The sequence below is a fragment of the Molossus molossus genome, unplaced genomic scaffold, assembly GCF_014108415.1.
Source record: "Molossus molossus isolate mMolMol1 unplaced genomic scaffold, mMolMol1.p scaffold_m16_p_21, whole genome shotgun sequence".
In the NCBI taxonomy this organism is placed as follows: Eukaryota; Metazoa; Chordata; class Mammalia; order Chiroptera; family Molossidae; genus Molossus; species Molossus molossus.
The window spans coordinates 41,833,130-41,853,666 of record NW_023425357.1 but is presented as its reverse complement, the minus strand read 5'-3'; the positions used below and the strand labels follow the sequence as shown (position 1 = coordinate 41,853,666).

The 20,537-nt window shown below is 43.6% G+C and overlaps 1 pseudogene; it reads right to left on the bottom strand.

The window, feature by feature from the left end:
- Positions 1-6,821: 6,821 nt before the first annotated feature.
- On the bottom strand, positions 6,822-6,960 carry LOC118639694 (annotated as a pseudogene).
- Between the last annotated feature and the right edge of the window lie 13,577 nt (positions 6,961-20,537).

Sequence of the window (20,537 nt, the reverse complement as noted above, 5' to 3'; positions counted from 1 at the left end):
GAGTTGATACTTCTCTACCTCAGCCCCCTATCCACATCCTTCGGAAAATGACATATTTTGTAATTATTTATTTGTCTCCTAGGCTATTGTCTATCTCCTCCACTGGAAAAACAGCATGAGAACAAGGACTCAGTCTGCATGCTCATCCCTGGTTCACTCAGCATTCACCACAGTTGGAGCCTTTCAATGAACACTATGTAACCCATAGCTCACTTATTAATTACAACGGGGAACCTGGAGGTCATCACTTTCACTATGAATCAAACTTATCTTCAATAAGAGACCAACTGTCCCTTTGACATGATGCACTATGAAGGGACATGATATCTGCCAAAAATGCTTAACTTGAATCTAATCACAAGAACACAATCAGACAAATCCAAATGAGGTAATATGCTACAAAACAGCTAGCCTGAATTCTTCAAAAATGTCAATGTCACAAGAGAAAACAAAATAAAACTCTGAAGTGGTTTCCTTGATTAAAGGATTCTGAAAGATATAACTAAATGAAGTATATACATCTGGATTTGATCCTGGATGAAAAAGGCAGGAAGAAAAGGAGGGGGAGGAGGGGAAGGGAAGGAAAAAAGAATACAACTAAAAGAACACTATTGGAACTGCTGGGGAAATTTGAATAGGGGATATACATTACATAATGGGATCGTTCAATGTTGTGAGTGTGAGGATTATACTGTGGTTATGCAGGAGAATCTCTTGATCTTAGAAGTTACATGCCAAGTGTTTAGTGGGGAAATCATAGGATCTACAGCTAGTCCTCCAATGGTTCTCCGGAAAAACATGGGTTCCTGTGAGCACAAGCATACACAGGGAGAGGGAAGCCACTAGGAGAAACCTTGACAATTGGAGAATGCAGTTGGACTATATGAGTTTGTAACATTTTGGCAGATTTGAAATTTTTTCAAAATAAAAATGGGAGCCCTGACTGGTTTGGCTCAGCATTTGGAGCGTTGGCCTGTGGACCAGACAGTCCTGGGTTCGGTTCCCACTAGGGGCACATACCAAAAAAATAAATAAATAAAAATAAAAATGGAAAGAAAATGAAGCATTTGTGAAATAAGTGGACTTTGGAATTTAATTTCCACATCTGCAAGCCTCCGTAAATCTCTGTCACACAAGAAGACACAAACATTCTCAATCTTTCTCTCTTTTCATAATTTATTGATTTTTTTTTTTTTTTTTTAGGAGAAAAGAAGGGGGTGGGGGGAGAGAGGTAGTCACCAGAGGGAGATGGAGACATCAGTTTGTTATTCCACTTATCTATTAATTCATTGGTTGATTCTTGTATGTTCTAACCAGGGATTGAACCCCGAACCTTGGTAGATCCGGACGACACTCTAACCAACTGAGCTGCTCTGCCAGGGCCATTCTCAATCCCTTAATGCAGCCTTGGGATTTCTCCCTGACAAGTCCCTGCGATCTAGTTAATACCAGAAGTTCTTAATCCTGACCCTTGTATGAACTTTCTGGGTTCCCCCAACACCATGTGCAAAATTTGTGGGTCAGTGTATACATGCCTGTGTGTATGTGTGTGTGTATGTATTCTTTCCTTAGCATCCAGGAGATTCTCATTAGAGGCCATGACCCAAAAATGGTTCCAAACTACTGGTCTAACTACCAGGTCCAACCCCCAGCTGGGGCCCCATTCCTCACCTCCACCCTCACCCACCTCTGACTTCATCTACCCTCCCTGCACCTTCCTCTCATCCTCACCACCTAACCCACACCCATGTCACGTAACCTGCTCCCACACCTGCAGTGATGCCTGAAGAGTCACCCACACACTACACTGGTGCAACACACTCCCGGATTGGGCTGACACCTTGCTAACTCAGGCCTGAACCCTGCAGTCAGTCCTCCCACAGCCAAATGGAGTATGTTTTTATGGTTGGTTGGTAGGTAGGATGGTCACCCCATGATATTGGTGGTACCACCTCACCTTCCTACCAGCTCGTCATCATTGTGCCTAGTGTGAATTAAGATGGACAATTAGAGATGGTGCCCATGCAACCCTCACTGAATGAGTAAATCTCAAGATGGCTCTGCGGGGGCAGGTGTGTGTGTGTGTGTGCGTGCGCGCGTGTGACAGGGCAGGGTGATTCAGTGAATCGGAATCAACTTCCCCTAATTACTCTGTGTGTGTGGGTTTGGAAGTGAGTATAGTTCAGGCTACATAGGGGAGAGTGAAAGAGGGCCTCATGAGTCAAATGGCCCAACAATTTTATACCAACTTCCCCAGTGATTCAAATTCTATCCAAACACCCCTTCAAAAACCAAAACAAAACAGAAACAAACAAAAATTTTAAATGCTCAGAAGAACACCTCCTATCTTCACAAGGCCTGTTCCCAAAACATTTAAGAGGTTTCTAGGCTTTTATCCTCTATTGCTGGTTCTAAGAACCCAGCCTAGGAAAATAATGTAAATTATGATCAAAGAATTATTGATAGAGGTGACATTTTGTATGTTCAATATCATTGAATTCTGCAAAACCCATTGAATTTATACTTTAAATGGGTGAATTGTACAGTATGTGAATTATATCTCAAGTAAACTATTAAAAAATTCCAGCCCTGGCCGGTTTGGCTCAGCGATTAGAGCATCGGCCTGCGGTCCTGAGAGACCCGGGTTCGGTTCCCGCTAAGGGCGCGTACCTCGGTTGCAGTTTGTCCCCGGCCCTGGTCGGTTGTGCGGGTGGCAGCCACTCGATGTGTTCCTTTCACATCGATGTTTCTCTCTCTCTCTCTGTTCCTCTCTCTCCCTCCCACTCTACCTGAACAAAAAATGGAAAAATGTCCTTGGGTGAGGATAAAAAAAAAAAAAAAAATTCTATGAGATTGGGTTTGTTTTGAGGACTTTCTTTTTGCAGTCCAGGAAACTAAGACTCTAATGACACAGATGACTGAGGGGAGCAGGATTTGAATTTAGTCCTTCTGACCACCCAGTCCATTTCCTTAACCTTCTTATAATTCAACACATCCCCAAAAGACCCAAAGACATTCATCATAAAAATCATCTTTCCCTGGCCAGTTTGGCTCAGCGGTTAGAGTGTCAGGTTTGAGTTCTGGTCAAGGGCACATACCTTGGTTGCGGTTCGTCCCTGGCCCTGGTTAGGTTGTGCGGAAGGCAACCAGTCTATGTGGCTCTATCACATCCATGTTTCTCTCTGTCACTCCCTCTCTCTCCCTCCCTCTTACTCTATCTGATGATAAATAGAAAAGTATCCTCAGGTGAGGAATTAAAAAAAATCATCTTCAGCCTGGCCAGTGTGGCAGGGTGGATGAGCGTTGAGTCATGCAACAAGAAGTCGCTGGTTCAATTCCTGGTCAGGGCACATGCCCAGGTTGTGGGGTCAATCTCTAGTGGGGGACATGCAGGAGGCCGCCAATCGATGTTCTCTCTCATCAGTGTTTCTATGTCTCTTTCCCTCTGCCTTCCTTTCTCTCTAAAAAGCAATAAAGAAAAAAAAGTCATCATATTTAATCATGTAAATGTAAAACAACTTAAATATCTCAAGTTCGGAAATCAATTAAATAAATTGTGCTATGTCTCTACAGTGAAGTATTAGGCATTGCTAAAAATTATGATTATCAGGAATTTTCAGTGATATGATGAGAAAAATATATATAAGGTTTTTTAAATAAGTATTTTTAGAAGCTACACAAGTAATTTTGGCAAGCAGAATAATGCCACTCTACCCACTTTTTCTACACAATAAGAATGTATGATATCACTTATGTTCTTTTGTTTTGCTTTGCTTTGTTTCAAAAAAGGAAATCAAAGTGCCTGTATACTCTATTTGCAGGTAAGTTCTCAGGCCTATAACAGATGCAAGGGAAAAGAACTGGAAAGGAATAGATTAATTGCCTTTGGGTCTTGCTTGGAATCATTTAGTTTTGCTTAAAAATTTTTTTTCTTTATTGATTTTAGAGAAAGAGGAAGGCAGAGGGAGAGAGAGATAGAAACATTGATGAGAGAGAACGTCGATTGGCCGCCTCCTGCATACCCCCCACTGGAGATTTGGCCCACAACCCAGGCATGTGTCCTGACTGGGAATTGAATCTCTTGGTGCATGGGTCTATGCTCAACCACTGAGCCACACCTGCCAGGCTAGTTTTGCTTTTATAGTTAGGAAAAAATAACCAATGTTTACGAGCTATTGACCATCCTAGCCCTTCCCCCAACAACAGGTCTGGCAGGAGGGTCTTCCGTTCTCTCTGTAATCCCAGGAGTCCACAGGGAATGCTGGACTCTTTCTCTGGGTGTCTCTGATGCTCCTGACAGGTCAATAAAATGTGCCCTTTGGGGCCCCACTGGTTGCACGCCACCTGGGTACATTTGCACACAACTTGTTTAGGGATATCACTTACTGATACTTTGCCCCCTGATCATCCTTACAGTGTGACCCACTCCACCCTTCATGGAGAAAGTGCTCTAGAGTCGAGAGTGGGCATGAGGGGATGGGGCACAGTCTGTCCAAACTTGAAGCAATAGAGACAGTAATGTTCTGCTGGTGGGTCCCCTTTTTACATAATTTAGCCTTGTTTGACTGGAAGAGTTTTTGTTCACTGAGCTTCTGGGAAGTGGTGGGTGTGGGGAATGAGGGCTAATACTCTCAGGGAAGGTTGGATAAACTCATTCAGACCAAAATGTAAATGAAAGTTCTTTAAAATGGATTTGCCTTTTGAGGGGCAGGGCTAGGAAGTCTTGCAGAACAGATCTTTAATCCTGGAGTTATAAGTGATAAGATGGTGGACTGGGTATTTAGGATGGCAGGCCTACTTCCCTGAGGGCCACACCCACTTGGAAGTTTCAGTGGGCACTTGGAGGGGTGTGGGCTGAAGTCTCCAGTAGCAGGCACTGCATCCCCTGGCAAAGCCATTGCACTTTGCAAACATTCATCCTCTTCCTGCCAAACTGCTCTTCCGAATTGTTCAGAATCACCATCAACTCTCAAGTCCCAACCATCACCAAGTTCATCAGACTTTCTCTCCAGATGGTGACTCACTGCCACCCTTCTGTCCCGATGCCTGGAGCCTTTGCTCTGATATCAGCCCGCATTGTGTCCTAAGACAGGGGCTTTCTGTGGGTCCTTTCTCGCAGGGATATCTGGGCTGTCAGACTTGCCACGTGATAACCCAGGTGTCCTGAACCTGGGTCGGTGGCTAGAACTCAGTGGGTTCATAAACTTGGATGAAAAAGATTACATCTTTATTCACTAACCTCTAAATAAAATGCACCATTAGTTTCCATTATGAATGTAGGAAAAAGACAAAAATGAAGCACAGTAGTATTTGCAGTACCTGTGAGTTTGTCAGCAGTAGAAACCACAGATATTTGCTTGTCACTATACAATTGGTGTTACTGTAAAGCAGGAAAGTTTGCTCTTCAGAAGGACCAGCTGTTGTGATTGTTGGAGGCAAATGAATACAGAGGAATCCTCTGGACCTGGCTTCCCCCACTGTGTCCCAGCCCCCACCCTTCCTCGCCTGAGATCATCTGTTTAGAAAACTCTGAGACTGAGATTTGATAGCTTTTTATTCCTCCAATAGATACCAGTAGCTATACCCTGAGGATTAAGAACACACACACACACACACACACACACACACACACACAATGGAACTTAAGGACGTTGTACCCGTAAGCTCTACTTTCTGTTTTAGGAAATACATCATTTCTAGGTGCTTGCAGGTCTTCCTGTTAGACTGGAGATGACATGAGAAACACAGATGCTCGTGATGGGCCCAGTGAATGCAGGAGCTTGCCAGCGCGGCTGCCCCCAGCACAGGGCACAGTGGAGGTTCCTGCGGAGGACCTACCAGCCCTGGACAGCACAATTCAAGCCCGAGAAGAAACTCAAAACTCCACACTCCTAAGATGGGACCATCCCTTCATAGAGGAAGTGGAGGAGACACAGTCAGCGAGACGGATGTTTGGGAGAAGATGGCCCTGGTTGCAAGCACCATAGACATCGGCAGCATTGCTGGAACCATCGTGAAGTTAAACTGAGACTTGCCCTAATTAGCACAATAATTGTATCCTTCTGTCAACACTGTAATCATTAGACCCCATTCTAAATTTTTGTTTGTTTGTTTTTTGTTATTCCTAGCCAGAGGATATTTTCTTCCATTGATTTTTAGAGAGAGTGGAAGGGAGGGAGGGAAGGGGGGAGAGAGAAACATGGATGTGAGAGATGCATCAATTGGTTGCCTCCTAAACTCACCCCAATGCAATCCAAGTATGTGCCCTTGACTGGGAATTGAACCCTTGACCTTTCAGTGTATGGATGACGCTCTAACCACTGAGCAACACTGGCCAGGGCCCCATTCTAAACTTTACCATTTGGCCCAATAATGTTTAGAGCAAAATAATCTCCTCCAGAGCCGCATGTGGCCAGTGTTGGTCATGTCTTTTTTTTTTTAATTGAGATATAATTGACATATAACATTATATTAGTCTTAAATGGATAGGATTCGATACGGGTATATATTTAGAAATGATCACCACATTAAGTCTAGTTAACATCCATTGATTCACAAAGTTACAATTGTTGTGTTTCCTTAATCTCTTTCAATTTAGAATAGTTCCCCAGTTTCTTTTCAAAGATTATAGGCCAGTTCTTTTCCCGTTTGTTCTTCAGTTTGGGGTTATCAGATGTTTCTTCATGATTTGATTCAGATTATGTATGTTTGGCAGAAATATCACAGAAATTAAGCTGTGTTTTCCTCGAACCTTATCAGGTACATTCAATTTCTATTTGTCCCATTATACTTGAAGTATGAATGTTAGTCACTTTTTTTTACGTAGGCCCCCACCACCACAAATTGTGCAGTGGAGTTTCCCACGTTTGGGGGAACGGCAGGGATCAGCACCTCCAGAGTGCGCGGACAAGCCCCGCCCTGGGGACCCGCCTTGGCTCATCTCCTCTGCCAGGGAAGTACTGAACTTTAGTCACTTTAACTATCAAGGTAACATCTGCCAGATTTCTCCACCATAAAGTTACTTTTTCCTTTTTAAGGAATATGTATTTTATGGGGAGGTATTTTTTAAAATTATGTAATTATCATGGTCACGATCAAACTTCCTCTTTACTTATTTACATTGGTATGGACTCATGGACTCTTATTTTATTCAATGAACTATAATCAGCTACTGTCATTAGTTATTTTGATGTTCAAATAGCCCCTTATTTGGCTCTTCTTGCTGGCTCCTGGATCTTTTTTATGTGTTCCTTCATCCTTCGGGCACTTTCTTATTTTTTGGCACAAAAGGTGTTCCAGGCTCATCTTGTACTTTCCTTGCCCCAGGCCTGGACTCAACCAGTTCTCCAAGGGGTCCTGACTCCTTTTAGTGGAGGGAAGTGTTTAGAAGTGAAGATGTGAGCATGAGGGGTGCTCACTGTTCTTGAACTATTGCTGCTCCCAGGCCTTCTCCAGTGGACTGAGCTAGAGAAATATGTATGTGCACAACCACACATTCTTCCATCTGTATTCATTTTTATATATATCTGTGTCTATTGAAAACCATGAGTTCACTTTATATCCCCAATTCCAATCTAACACCATAGAATTCATGCTAGTTCTCCCTTGCCTGTATTTGCAACCGTCTTTTCTGACAGTGAGCGATCAGTGTGTGCAGGGCTCTGGTAGGTGGAGGATAAAGTATTAAGAAAGGCCTCTCTGAGACCCGGGTTCGGTTCCCGCTAAGGGCACATACCTTGGTTGCAGTTTGTCCCCGGCCCTGGTTGGTCGTGCGGGTGGCAGCCACTCGATGTGTCCCTTTCACATCGATGTTTCTCTCTCTCTCTCTCTTCCTCTCTCCCACTCTATCTGAACAAAAAATGGAAAAATGTCCTCGGGTGAGGATAAAAAAAAAAAGAAAGGCCTCTCTGCCTGGCCGGTGTGGCTCAGTGGATTGAGCCTGTCCCCTGCACCAAGAGGACACCAGTTCAATTCCCGGTCAGGGCACGTCCCTGAGTTGTGGGTTCGGTCCCCAGTAGGGAGTGTGCAGGAGACAGCCAATCAATGTCTCATTGATGTTTCTATTTCTCTCCCTCTCTCTTCGTCTTTATCTAAAAATCAATAAAAACATATTATAAAAAAAAAAGAAGAAAAGAGCCCTGGCGGGTTCGGCTCAGTGGGTAGAGCATCCGCCTGCGGTCCGGAGAGACCTGGGTTCGGTTTCCGCTAAGGGCATGTACCTTGGTTGCAGTTTGTCCCAAGCCCTGGTTGGGTCGTGTGGGTGGCAGCCACTTGATGTACCCCTTTCACGTCGATGTTTCTCTCTCTCTCTCCCTCTCTCTCCCTCCCACTCTATCTGAACAAAAAAATGGAAAAATGTCCTCAGGTGAGGATAAAAAAAAAAGAAGAAGAAGAAAAGAAATGCCTCTCTGATGAGGTGACTTTTAAGCTGAGACTTGAAGGAAGTGAGGATATAAGCCATGAAGGTTCTGGGAGAAGAATATTCTGAGCAGAACACGCAGTCCTCACTGTGGTCCAGAGCAGAAGCGCGCTGGTGTGTCTGAGAACAGCAGGAGTCCTGTGGCTGAGCCAGAGGGCAGGTGATGTCAGCCAGGCACAGGGAGAGTTCAGGTGGCAGTTTGTGGACCATTGTAAAGACTTTGGTTTTTCTAGTGACAAAGATAGAAAGTCACAGGAGCATTTCAAACACAGGAAAGGCAGTGTTCTATGAAGTATTGCTAGGACCACAAATATGGAAGCTGGAAACCAGTGAGGAGACCCGCAGTAAACCAGTGATGGGGCGTGGCTGGGCAGGTGGTGAGAAATGGCCAGATGGGGCAATCTGCCATACATTGGATGTGGCATGGAGTGTGTGAGAGGTAGGTGGTAGCACGTGGTGCTACATAAGTGTTTGTTAACTAAATCAAAGAGAAAAAAGTGTATACAAAACACTTAGCACAGCAGGTGACATATAATAAACAAATCAATTGATGAATGAAGGTGAAATGTTCCCAGCAGGCTCCTTTCCCCCACCTATTCAATTCTGGCTGACTTGGCACCCGGGAACAATACCCCTTGAGCAGAGCTACTACCTCTTTTCAGCTAAAGCTCCCTCCCACCCCTTCCCCACCCCTCCCAATGAGTCAAAACTCCCACTTCCGCTAAGCCCTGTCCCGGCAGGGTGTGGGTCAGCATCTGATAACTTCATCACAATAAATTAATGACTTCTTCTTGCAAGAGGCCTACCCCTCCCAGAGGTATTCACATTTTTTAAAAGGTGGCAACTGATTTACTTCACTCTGGGAATGAGGTGGAATCTCAGGCAGTATGGCAGAATGGTGAAGGAGGTCATTTGATTTTGGGCAGCACTCCTCCCGGAGATAGGGGACCTCATCCAAGGTGCCCAGCCAGCCTGCATCCCTCCTTGCCCCTGCTTCGCATAGCAATCCCGGGCATTTCCTGTCTCTATTTACCACCGGAATGTGATCCACTTTTGTCAGAAGATCACACTTTCTAGATGCTTTTCCCAAGGTGGGCAGGGCATGGTGTAGCCATCCTACCCCTTGGCTTGGCTCGGCAGGGCAGTCATCACTCATCCGTCAGACTCCACCCACTAATAGACACTTATAACCTTGAGTCCACTGCACTCAGTGCCTCGATTGTGTGCAAAACTGCAAAACTTGTTTCTGTGCAAGACAGGTTTAATAATTAAGGTCTCAGTCTGGCCCAGTGGTTGAACATCGACCCATGCACCAAGAGGTTGCCAGTTCAATTCCTGGTCAGGACACGTGCCCAGGTCATGGGGAGCATGTAGGAGGCGGCCAGTCGATGTTCTCTCTCATTGATGTTTCCATCTCTCTCTCCCTCTCACTTCCTCGCTCTCTAAAACATCAATGAAGGAAAAAAAAACATTAAAAAAAAAAAGGAAGCAAGGTCTCTGCAAACACAGTGAGATACCACTCCACACTTACTAGGATGGTGATCATAAAAAAGACCCAGTAATTACAAGTATTGACAAGGATGTGAGAAATTGAAACCTTCCTATACTGCTGCAGGGAATGTCAAATGGTGCAGCTACTTTGGAAAACAGCTTGGCAGCTCCTAAAAGTGTTAGATATAAAGTTACCATATGACCCAGAAATTCCACTCTTATGTATATACGGAAGAGAAATGAAAATATACACCCACACAAAAATCTTGTAACTCATGTTTATAGCAGCATTTTTCATAATAGTCAAAAAGTGGAAACAACTCATATGTGCATCAGATATGGTTAAATATGGTCTATCTAGCCAATGGGATATTATTTAGCAATAAAGAGGAATAAAATACTACTGGTATATGCTACAACATGGATGGACCTTGAAAACATTATGCTAAATGAAAGAAACCAGACACAAAAGATTCACATATTGTATGATTCCACTTATAGAAAATGCCCAGGGCAGCCGAAGATGTAGAGACAGAATGTAGATTGCCAGTTGCCTGGGGCTGGGAGGAAATGGGAGTGACTGTGAATGGGTATAGAATTTTTTTTTGGTGGAGGGAGGGGGTTGTGATTAAAACGTTCTAAACCTGATTGCACAACTCTGAAAATATACCAGAAGCCATGGAATTGTACACTTTAGATGGGTATATAGTTTATGGTTCTCAGTAGAACACTTGTGCATTTGAAAAAAATGAAAGCAAGGAAGAAGAAAAAAATGAGAGGGAGGAAAGAAGGAGGAAGGAAGGAAGGAAGGAAGGGAGGGAGGGAGGGAGGGAGGGAGGGAGGGAAGAATAGGTTCCTATGGAGAGGAAACAGGGCCAAGTACAGTGACTAACGGGAAATACCCAGGTCTGTGGGAACTGACCTCACCCTTCTAGAATGTGGGTAGACAGAACAAAGATATAAGGGGCCAAGAAGACCACGGAAGACATGGCCGCTTTCTCTTAGGAAAATATTGAACAGAATTTGCTTGGGGAACCAAAGAAAAGAATAGGGATATTAAGAAAAATTATCCCAAACTTGGAAGTAAGGCAAAGGGAGACTGCATGTCCTTTGAGCCCATACTGGAACATTGTTTAACAGCCTGGGTTATTTTGTTATCTATGGGATGTACCTTTCACTTGAACCTTCCTGTTGATCAGGGCCTGGATTCTATAAAGTTGGACACTAATTTATACAATTTTATTCAGTAGAGATGCAAATAATTTTTGTCTGGTAGGAAAGATAACCCCAAAAGTTATAGGTTTATTGCCCTGTAGGCTATAAATCAGTTTTGCCTCTAACCTAACAAACTAATTTTAGTATGTGTTTCCGGACGGACAAAATAACCCCCATTCCTCTAATTCTCCTTTGTACCTTCTTCTGCCATCCTTCTGAGTCCCTCATTAATAAGGTACATATATCTTGGGGACATGCTCCTTTGTATGAGAGTCATGTTTTTAATGTTCTTAAAGTTACACTTTGACAGGGAACAGAAATCTTTTATTGTACAGCCAAACCCCTTTATCCATGGTTTCAGTTACTGTGGTCAACTGTGGTACAAAAATATTACATGGAAAAGTCCAGAAATAAACAATTCGTAAGTTTTAGATTGCATGCCATCCTGCTCTGTCCTGCTCGGAACCTGACTTGTCCCTTTGTCCAGTGTATACACAATGTATAAACTGCACACAGCTGTCTTGGTTATCAGATCGATTGTCATGTATAACAGTGCTTGTGTTCAAGTAACACTTACAGTTACCCTTATTGTTTACAAGGTGAATGGCACCCCTAAGATGTGGTTCCACTGTGTGCTGCCCCACTTGCACATGTGTATGTGGAAGCCCCCACAAGCAGCAGAAAAAGTCACAGACTTTTTAAAACCCCAGAATGCCAGGAACTGAGCCTGAATGACGTGTCAGAGGTGAAGAGCCAACAGAAGCACGGCTTGACACCCTATATAAGGAACAACGAGACCATTTTGGCAGGTTGTTATTTTCCAAAGTAGCCACAACAGTATTGCCGTTCCACGTGCTGTTCCCCAAGGCGCCACGCCTCCAGTTTGAGAGATGGAGTATGTGTCCCATCCCTCGAACTGGGAACTGGGGGAGGTTTGTGATTCACTTGCAACACCAGAATACAGTAATTTAGGAGGCTGGAACTCTTGTGCTGGGACCCTAAGCCTCCAGTGGGCAGTGTGGCTGTCCGTCCTTGAGACCACCACGCTTCGGGGAGGCCCAAAATAACCCATACGGAGAACCCCATGGAGTGGACCTGAGACTAAGGGAAGAGAGAGAAAGATGCCTGGGTCCCCACTATTCCAGTTTCTATTACCTTTTGGCTGCAACCTCATGAGAGACCCTAAGCCAGAAGCACCTGGCTGAGAGGTTCCCAAATTCTTCAGCCACAGATACTATGACAGATAATAAAATAAATATTGTTGTTTAGGCTGGTTTCGGGTGATGTTTTACTTAGCAATTATAACTGGAATGACCTCCTAGGGCCCCTTTCAGATCTGGTGCAGCCAATACCCCTCGCTGACCTTGGCAGAAGTTTGTTCTACAGAAGCAAGGACACCAGGTACAGCAGAAGGCAGGGAGAGACACTATGCTGAAACAGGGTTGTATGGTCCCTCCTGCCACTTGGTTCTTAGGATGCTGTCTGCTGGGCACGTATCCTGGCTATCATGGAAGACTAGAGAGTTACCTCTGGAGAAATCCCAGAGAATTAACCTGTAGACATTATGAACCAAGCTAAGTCTCCATGGAGCAGTGAAGCCTCAAGAGTGAGGCTTTTTCTTTTCTTATTTATTTATTTATTTATTTATTTATTTATTTATTTATTATTTTATTATTGTTACAGATATTTCTCCTTTTTTACCCCATTGACACCCTCCTCCCCATCCCCCCCACTCCGTCCCCGGCTTTGTTGTCCATGTCCATTGGTTATGCATACATGCATGTAAGTTCTGTGGTTTATCTCTTCCTTACCCCCACCCCCTCTTCTGAGGGTTGTCAGTCTGTACCCCACTTCCACGTCTCTGGGTCTACCCTGTTCCTCAGACTGTTATGTTCATTATATTCTACAAATAAGTGAGATCATATGGTATTTGGTTTTTTTTTGCTTGGCTTGTTTTGCTTGGAATAATACTTTCCAGGTCCCTCCATGTACTCTCAAAGGATAAGAGATCTTTCTTACAACTCCACAGTACTCCATTGTGTATATGTACCACAGCTTTTTTATCCATTCGTCTACTGATGGACACTTGGAGAGTGAGGCTTTTGAAACAGGTGTTAAATCTCACTATAATTAATATCCTCAGAGAGATAATATCCTCAGAGAGATATTGATTGCATCCATGAAACAAGCATACGATTCTATTTTTTGTTTTGTTAAGTCCTCACCCGAGGATATTTTTCTATTTCTCTTCAGGTAGAGTGGGACAGAGAGAAAGGGAGAGAGAAACATGGACGTGAGAGAGACACATCAACTGGTTGCCTCCCGCACGACCTGTCCGGGGCCGGGGACAAACCACAACCGAGGTATGTGCCCTTGGTCAGAATCAAACCCGCGACTCATTGGTCCGCAGGCCAAGGCCCTACTGCTAAGCCAAACTGACCAGAGCCATACAATTCTATTTAAGAAAAAAATTTTTATTGTTGACAAGATTCTATTGTTTTAAAAAGTGTCCTGTTTGTTGCCCGGCCGGTGTCACTCAGTGGATTGAGCACCATCCCATGGACTGAGGGGTTCCAGTCAGGACCTGGTTTCAGGCTCCATCTCCAGCGGGGAGCGTGAAGAAGGCAGCTGATCAATGTCTCTCTCACATGGATGTTTCTATCTCTCTCTCTCTTCCTCTCCCTCTAAAAAATCAATAAAGACATTTAAAAAGGTGTCTTGTTTGCAAAATGAAGACAGACTCACAGGTACAGAAAACAGACTGATGGTTGCCTGATGGGAAGGGGATTGGAAGGCTGGGTGAGGAAAGGTGAAGGGACTAAGAAATACAAATTGGTAGTTACAGCATAGTTACAAGGATGTAAAGTACGGCATAAAGAATATAGTCAGTAGCCCTGGCCGATTTGGCTCAGCGGTTAGAGTGTCAGCCTGTGGTCCAGAGAGACCGGGGTTCAGTTACCACTAAGGGCATGTACCTTGGTTGCAGTTTGTCCCCAGCCCTGGATGGGTCACGCAAGAGGCAGCCACTCTATGTGTCTCTTTTACATCAATGTTTCTCTCTCTCTCTCACCCTCCCACTCTATCAGAACAAAAATTGGAAAATGTCCTCGGGTGAGGATAAAAATAAAAGAATGAATATAGTCAGTAATGTTGTCATAACTGTGTATGGTGCCCGATGGGTACTGGAAATATTTGGGGGAACACTTGGTAAAGTATATAATTGTATAACCACTATGCTGTACACCTAAAAATAATACAGAATAATATTGAATGTCAACTGCAACTGAAAAAAATTTAACAATAAAAAGTGTCAAAAAATAGCCCTGGCCAGTTTTGCTCAGCGGTTAGAGCATCAGCCCGCAGACCAAAGAGTCACGGGTTCGATTCTGATCAAGGACACGTACCTCGGTTGTGGTTCAGTCTCCAGCCCTGGTCAGGGTCGTGCCGGAGGCAACCAGTCGATGTGTCGTTCTCACAGGGATGATTCTGTCTCTTTCTCCCCTCTCTCTCCTTCTCTCTCTCTCCCTCCCTCCCACTCTATCTGAAGATAAATGGGAAAAAATATCCTCAGGTAAGGAATAAAAAAAGTGTCAAAAAATAAAATAAAAATTTATTCATCTGCTCAAAAATAAATAAATAAACAAATAAAGAGTGACTCTCAAAGAAAAGAAAAAAAAAGTGTCTCTTTTGGGTTTCCCCAGAAGCTAGCTCTGAGACAGCAATTCCAGGGCAAGGTAATCCCAGGAAATCCTGGTGAGAAGCTGAAAAGTGAGACAGAGAAATGAAAGAGGCCAATAAAAGGTATGTTATTCTAGCCAGTTACTACTGTGGACACCTGGAGCCTGATCTTGCTAGGAACCCAGAAAACAGTATGGACAGGCTCAGAGGTGTCCCAAGCACTGCGCAAGGACCAACAACAGCTTCCAAGGGAAGTGACCTTCACAACTTCCAGTTTGTCCTGTGCTCAAGCTGCCAGAGTTACTTGGAAGAAAACAGCCCCTGGGCAGAGCTCTGCAGATATTTGCAGTAAACAACCTTGGGCAGCAAGCAGGCAGGGGTGAATGCCAAGGGCTAATGCCAACAGTGTCTGCAACCAGAAACAGGAAAGAGTCTTGTAAATTAAAAAATGTGAGAGCAGAAATAAAATATTCAAGGAAGGAAGAGAAGGAAAAAGTTGAAGATGACTTAATTGATCTAAGGTGCAGACTGGGCTTTGGGATTATGTAAAGCTCTCTGGGTTATTTTTTTTGTTTTTTGTACAGACAGAGTGGGAGGGAGAGAGAGGAAGAGAGAGAGAGGGAAACATCGATGTGAAAGGGACACATCGAGTGGCTGCCACCTGCACGACCAACCAGGGCCGAGGACAAACTGCAACCGAGGTACATGTCCTTAGCGGGAACCGAACCCGGGTCTCTCCGGACCGCAGGTGGACGCTCTAACCGCTGAGCCAAACCGGCCAGGGCTCTCTGGGTTATTTTAAAGCTCCCTGGGTGCAGTTAAAGTTGAGAACCACTACTTGGCAGGAAAAAATGTCCTTCCAGGTCACAATAATGTACACAGGGAATACTGATTTAACCAGAAAATCATCATGCAAATATAGGGGAGGAGTAGAAAGATGGGAGGCCAGTGGGTGGGGGTGGTGAGTATAAAACATTAAATCCACATCTCCCACCATAGGAAGACAGTAGATCATGTCTCAGGTTGATAAGTCAAGAAGTAGCATCTAAAGCATCACATTCTGAAATATGAAGGTAAATGCCAGAAGAAACAGCTGAAGAGTATAGTAAATCATTTTCTCGGAGGAGCAGGACTCAGAGAAGATGTGTGTGTGTGTGTGTGTGTGTGTGTGTGTGCGCGCGCGCGCGCGCGCGCGCATGCATGTATGCCCAGAGAGGATGCATTACTGATTTTTGTTATAAACATTGTCATGTTAGTTGATTATTTTAATACCATTAATATGCATGAATTTGATTAAAAAATTTTTTGAAATAATTTTATAAAGGGAAAGGTGAAATACATTGTAATACATTCATTTAATAGACTCTAATGCTATTCTTAGATGAGGGGCTGCATATGTCCCAACAGGGATGGATATTCAAGACTCAGTATGACTCTGACTGGCAAATAATAGGTATGATGTGCCAGCATTTACATAAAACATATGAACACAAAATAGAGCTATTGTTTCTAGAGGAATAGAAATATGGACAGACAAAAACACAGAGAAATGTAGACTCAGATGGGGGGTAAAGTCAAGGCAGATTTTTTTTTTTTTTCATTTTTATTCCCCAAAAAGATAAATTTTGTGTTACTTGTAAAATAAAATTTAAATTTAAAAACTGAATATGCATCAAGAGAATGAGATGACATGCTGCATATTGAGAGAAAGTATTTGCAAAAGACATATCTGATAAAGCACTGTTATCCAAAATATTCAAAGAACTCTTAAAACTCATAAAACGTTAAGAAAAGAAGCAATCTGATTTAAAAAATGGGTCAAAGACCTTAAGAGACACCTCACCAAGGAAAATATGCAGACAGCAAATAAGCATATAAAAAGATGTTCCATACCACAGGTCATGGGGAAATGCAAATTAAAACAACAGTGAGATACCAACACACACCCACCAGAATGGCCAAAATTCTAAACACTGGCAACACCTAATGCTGGTGAAGATATGGAGCAACAGGAAACTCTCATTCATTGCTGGTACAGACACTTGGCAGTTTCTTGCAAAACCAAACATAATCTTCCCATAAACTCCAGCAATGCCCCTCCTTGGTATTTACCCAAAGGAGTTAAACACTTATGTCCGCACCAAAACTTGCACATGGATGTTTATAGCACATTTAATCATAATTGCCAAAACTTGTAAGCAACCAAGATGCCCTTCAGTACGTGAATAGATAAATAAACTGTGATAGCTACGGTCTGCTGGCTCAGTTGGTTAGAACATAATCCCGTACAGCAAAAAGTTGTGGGTTTGATCCCTGGTTGGGGCATGTATGGGAGGCAACCAATCCATGTTTTTCTTGAACATGGATGTTGCTCTCTCTCTCTCTCCCTCTCTCTCTCTCTCTCCCTTCCTCTCTCTCTAAAATCAATAAACATATCCTCAGGTGAGGATTAAAAAAAATTAAATAAACTGTGATACTTCCACACAATGAAATATTACTCAGCACTAAAAAGAAATGAGCTATGAAGCCATGGAAATCTATCGAAGAGCATTAAAATGCATATTACTGAGTGAAAGAAGCCAATCTAAAAAGGCTACATACTGTGTGGTTTTAATTCTATGACGTTCAGGAAAAGGCAAAACTATGGAGACAGTAAAAAGATCAGTGTTTGCCAGGGGTTACTAGAGAGGTAAGTAGGCAAAGCACAGAGGATTTTTAGGGCATTGAAAATATGATACCTTAATGGTGAATACATGTCATTATACATTTTGTCTAAACCCACAGAATGCACAACACCAAGAGTAAATCATAATGTAAACTATGGACTTTGGGTGATAATGATGTGTCAGCGCTGGCTCATCAATCATAACAAATGGACTGCTCTGGTGGGGGATGTTGGTCATGGAGGAGACTATGCATGGGGCGGGGCAGGGAGAGTACAGGAAATTTCTGTATCTTCCCCTCAAATTTTCTGTAAACCTAAAATCGGTCTTAAAAAATCCTAATAAAGTCCTGGCTGGTTTGGCTTAGCGGTTAGAGCTTTGGCTTTAGAGTCTGGGGTTCAGTCCCTGCTAAGGGCACGTACCTCGGTTTCAGTTTGTCCCTGGCCCCGGTTGGGGTTGTTTGGGTGGCGACCACTCAATATGTCTCTCTCTCTTCCTCCCTCTCTCCCTCCCGCTCTATCTGAAGATAAATGCAAAAATGTCCTCTGGTGAGGATAAGTAAAAAATAAAAAATCCTAATAAAACTGAGGGGATGGAAGCAGGGTGGATGGGGTCAATAAGGGTGAAAAAGGAGGGAACATCTGTAATACTTTCAACAATAAAGATCAGTTTTTAAAAAAGTGTTAAAAAGTTTTAAAAAATTGAATATGCATTACACAGAATCTGAATGTTCCACAATGAACTGTTAATAACGATTTCCTTTGGGGTGCGGATTGAGACTGAAGGCAAGGAGAGAGGTCTTGTTCCTCTATGTCATTCGCTAATAATTGTCTTACAAAGACTGTAATAGTCTGAAAGACTTTTGAATAGAATGGAGTTCTGGATATTTCTGCCTGGCATGCACCTTGTACTTTTGACAAGGGAGGAGGGAGACGGTTCTGCTTGGCAAGGACATGGCCCTGCTCCAGGGGATCTGGTAGAACCAGCTGTGACATCCGAAGGGCATGTTGACAGAGTGACTCACTTTTCAGGGGGAGTGGAGGCAGCTCCCTCCCCACCTTCCAGGTGAGCTGCCAGTGGAGCTGGAGCCTACAGAGCACGTTGTTTCAGCAATCCTTAAGGAGGAGTCCTTTCCCAATCTGCAGAAACAAGGGACCCTTTCAATCTTGCGCAAAGCTTTCTTGGAGCCAGCCCAGGGGTAGGAGTTGAGGGAGGAGAGCTAGGGGAGGAGATCTGGGGACCCTTGGGCCTGGGGGAAGGGGTTGTAGCTTGGGACAGTGAAAAGTTTTTATCATCCCTTGAAGCTTCATTAATGACCTTTTGTTTGCAAGGAATTGGATCCACAGTGGTAGAGTGAGGAAGCTCAGGAGCCAGCTAGAGTAGGAAGCTACTGTCAGCTGGAGGGGCTAGTCCCTGGAGCTCAGGGGCTAGGGTCACCTGCAGAAGCTGGAACCACAACAGGCCTGTCCTTTGGGAGCTGGAGCCATGGAAGAGATTCAGCCACAACCAGAGGTACTACCTGAAGCAGAGAGAGGGGACCCTTCCACCTCAGACTTCTATTCTCTTGCCTTCCAGCTGACCCAGGAGTCTGGGAAATGCAGTCTAAAGATGGAGATACTAGAGACTGTCAGAGGAAGTAATCCCAAAAAAGTGGAGGTGAGGGTGGTTTCTAGATTTTAAGCTGCTCTGAAACCCTTTGTGTTTGTAACTGTCTGGATTAGCACAGGCACATTCTCATTACTTATAGAGAAGAAATGTCTCCCTCTAAAGCAGTTTCAGCACTGTGGACATTTGGGGCCAGTTCATTCTTTGTTGGAGGGGGCTGTCCTATGTATGGAAGAGTATTTAACAGTATAGTGTGTTGAATAGTGTTCTGCAAAATTCACATCCACCTGGAACCTCAGAATGTGACCTTGTTGGAAATCAGGATCTTTGCAGATGTAATTAAAGATCTTGAGATGAACTCGTCTTGGATTTAGGGTTGGCCTTGAATCAAATGACTTCTGTCTTTATAACAGAAGGCAAGGACACACAAAGGCACAAGGAAGAAAGCTATGTGAAGATGAAGTGATAGGGAGTGATGGGGCTACAAATCAAAAAATGCCAAAGATTGCCAGAAGGCACCGAAGGCTGGGAAGGATTCTTTTCTAGGGCCTTCAGAGGGAGTGTGGCCTCACCAACACCTTGATTTTGGACTTTAGCCTCCAGAATGGTGAGACAATACATTTTTATGGTTTTAAGCTACCCCCTTTGAGGTTATTTTGTCACAGCAGCTTTGGGAAACAAATGCAATTTGTTTGATGACAATAGCAACCCCCTCAGTTATAACAAATACACATATCTCCAGAAAATTTTCAAATGTGCTCTGGAAGGGCAAAATAGTTCACACCTACCCCCATCCTCAACCACTGGATATGATGAGAGGGAAGAGCAAAGTGGGATGAAACTGGGTTTGAATTTCAGCCCCACCCAGAATAGCTACGTGACCTTGAGAAAGTTGCTAAACTTCTCTGAAGCTCAGTCTCCTCATGAGTAAAATGGGGGTTGAGAAGGTACCTGCATCTCACAGAACCATCATGCTGATGCAATAAGATAATGTGTGGAACGTGCTTAGCACATCATCTGGCATGTAGGTAGCACTCAAATAGTAACTGAAACAATAATTGTTATAAATGTTTTTATTAAGTAATAATATTACCTAATTGATAATAAATATATTAAGAAATAACAATGGCAATTGTCATTATTATTATTTAAAGCTTGCAAACTGAGTCAGTTTTTCACGTAATAATCTACTATGGTCTTCTGCCAAACCGATGATCCAGGGGCTATTTTTCAAAAGGCATGACATTTCCTGCTGTGGACTACACGGTCTTTTCCCAAAATTCCAGGTATTGCATTGTGATTCCCCACTGGATCTTCCTTAAAGCTTCATGCTGTGTCTTTTCCCACCACTGAGTCCTCCAACACCATTGGGTCCACTGTATCACATAGCCCAATTGACAGGGCTGTTGGCACCATAGCCAAGACCTACTGCAGGACCCTTTTGTTCTCTATTTCCTAGTTTCCTG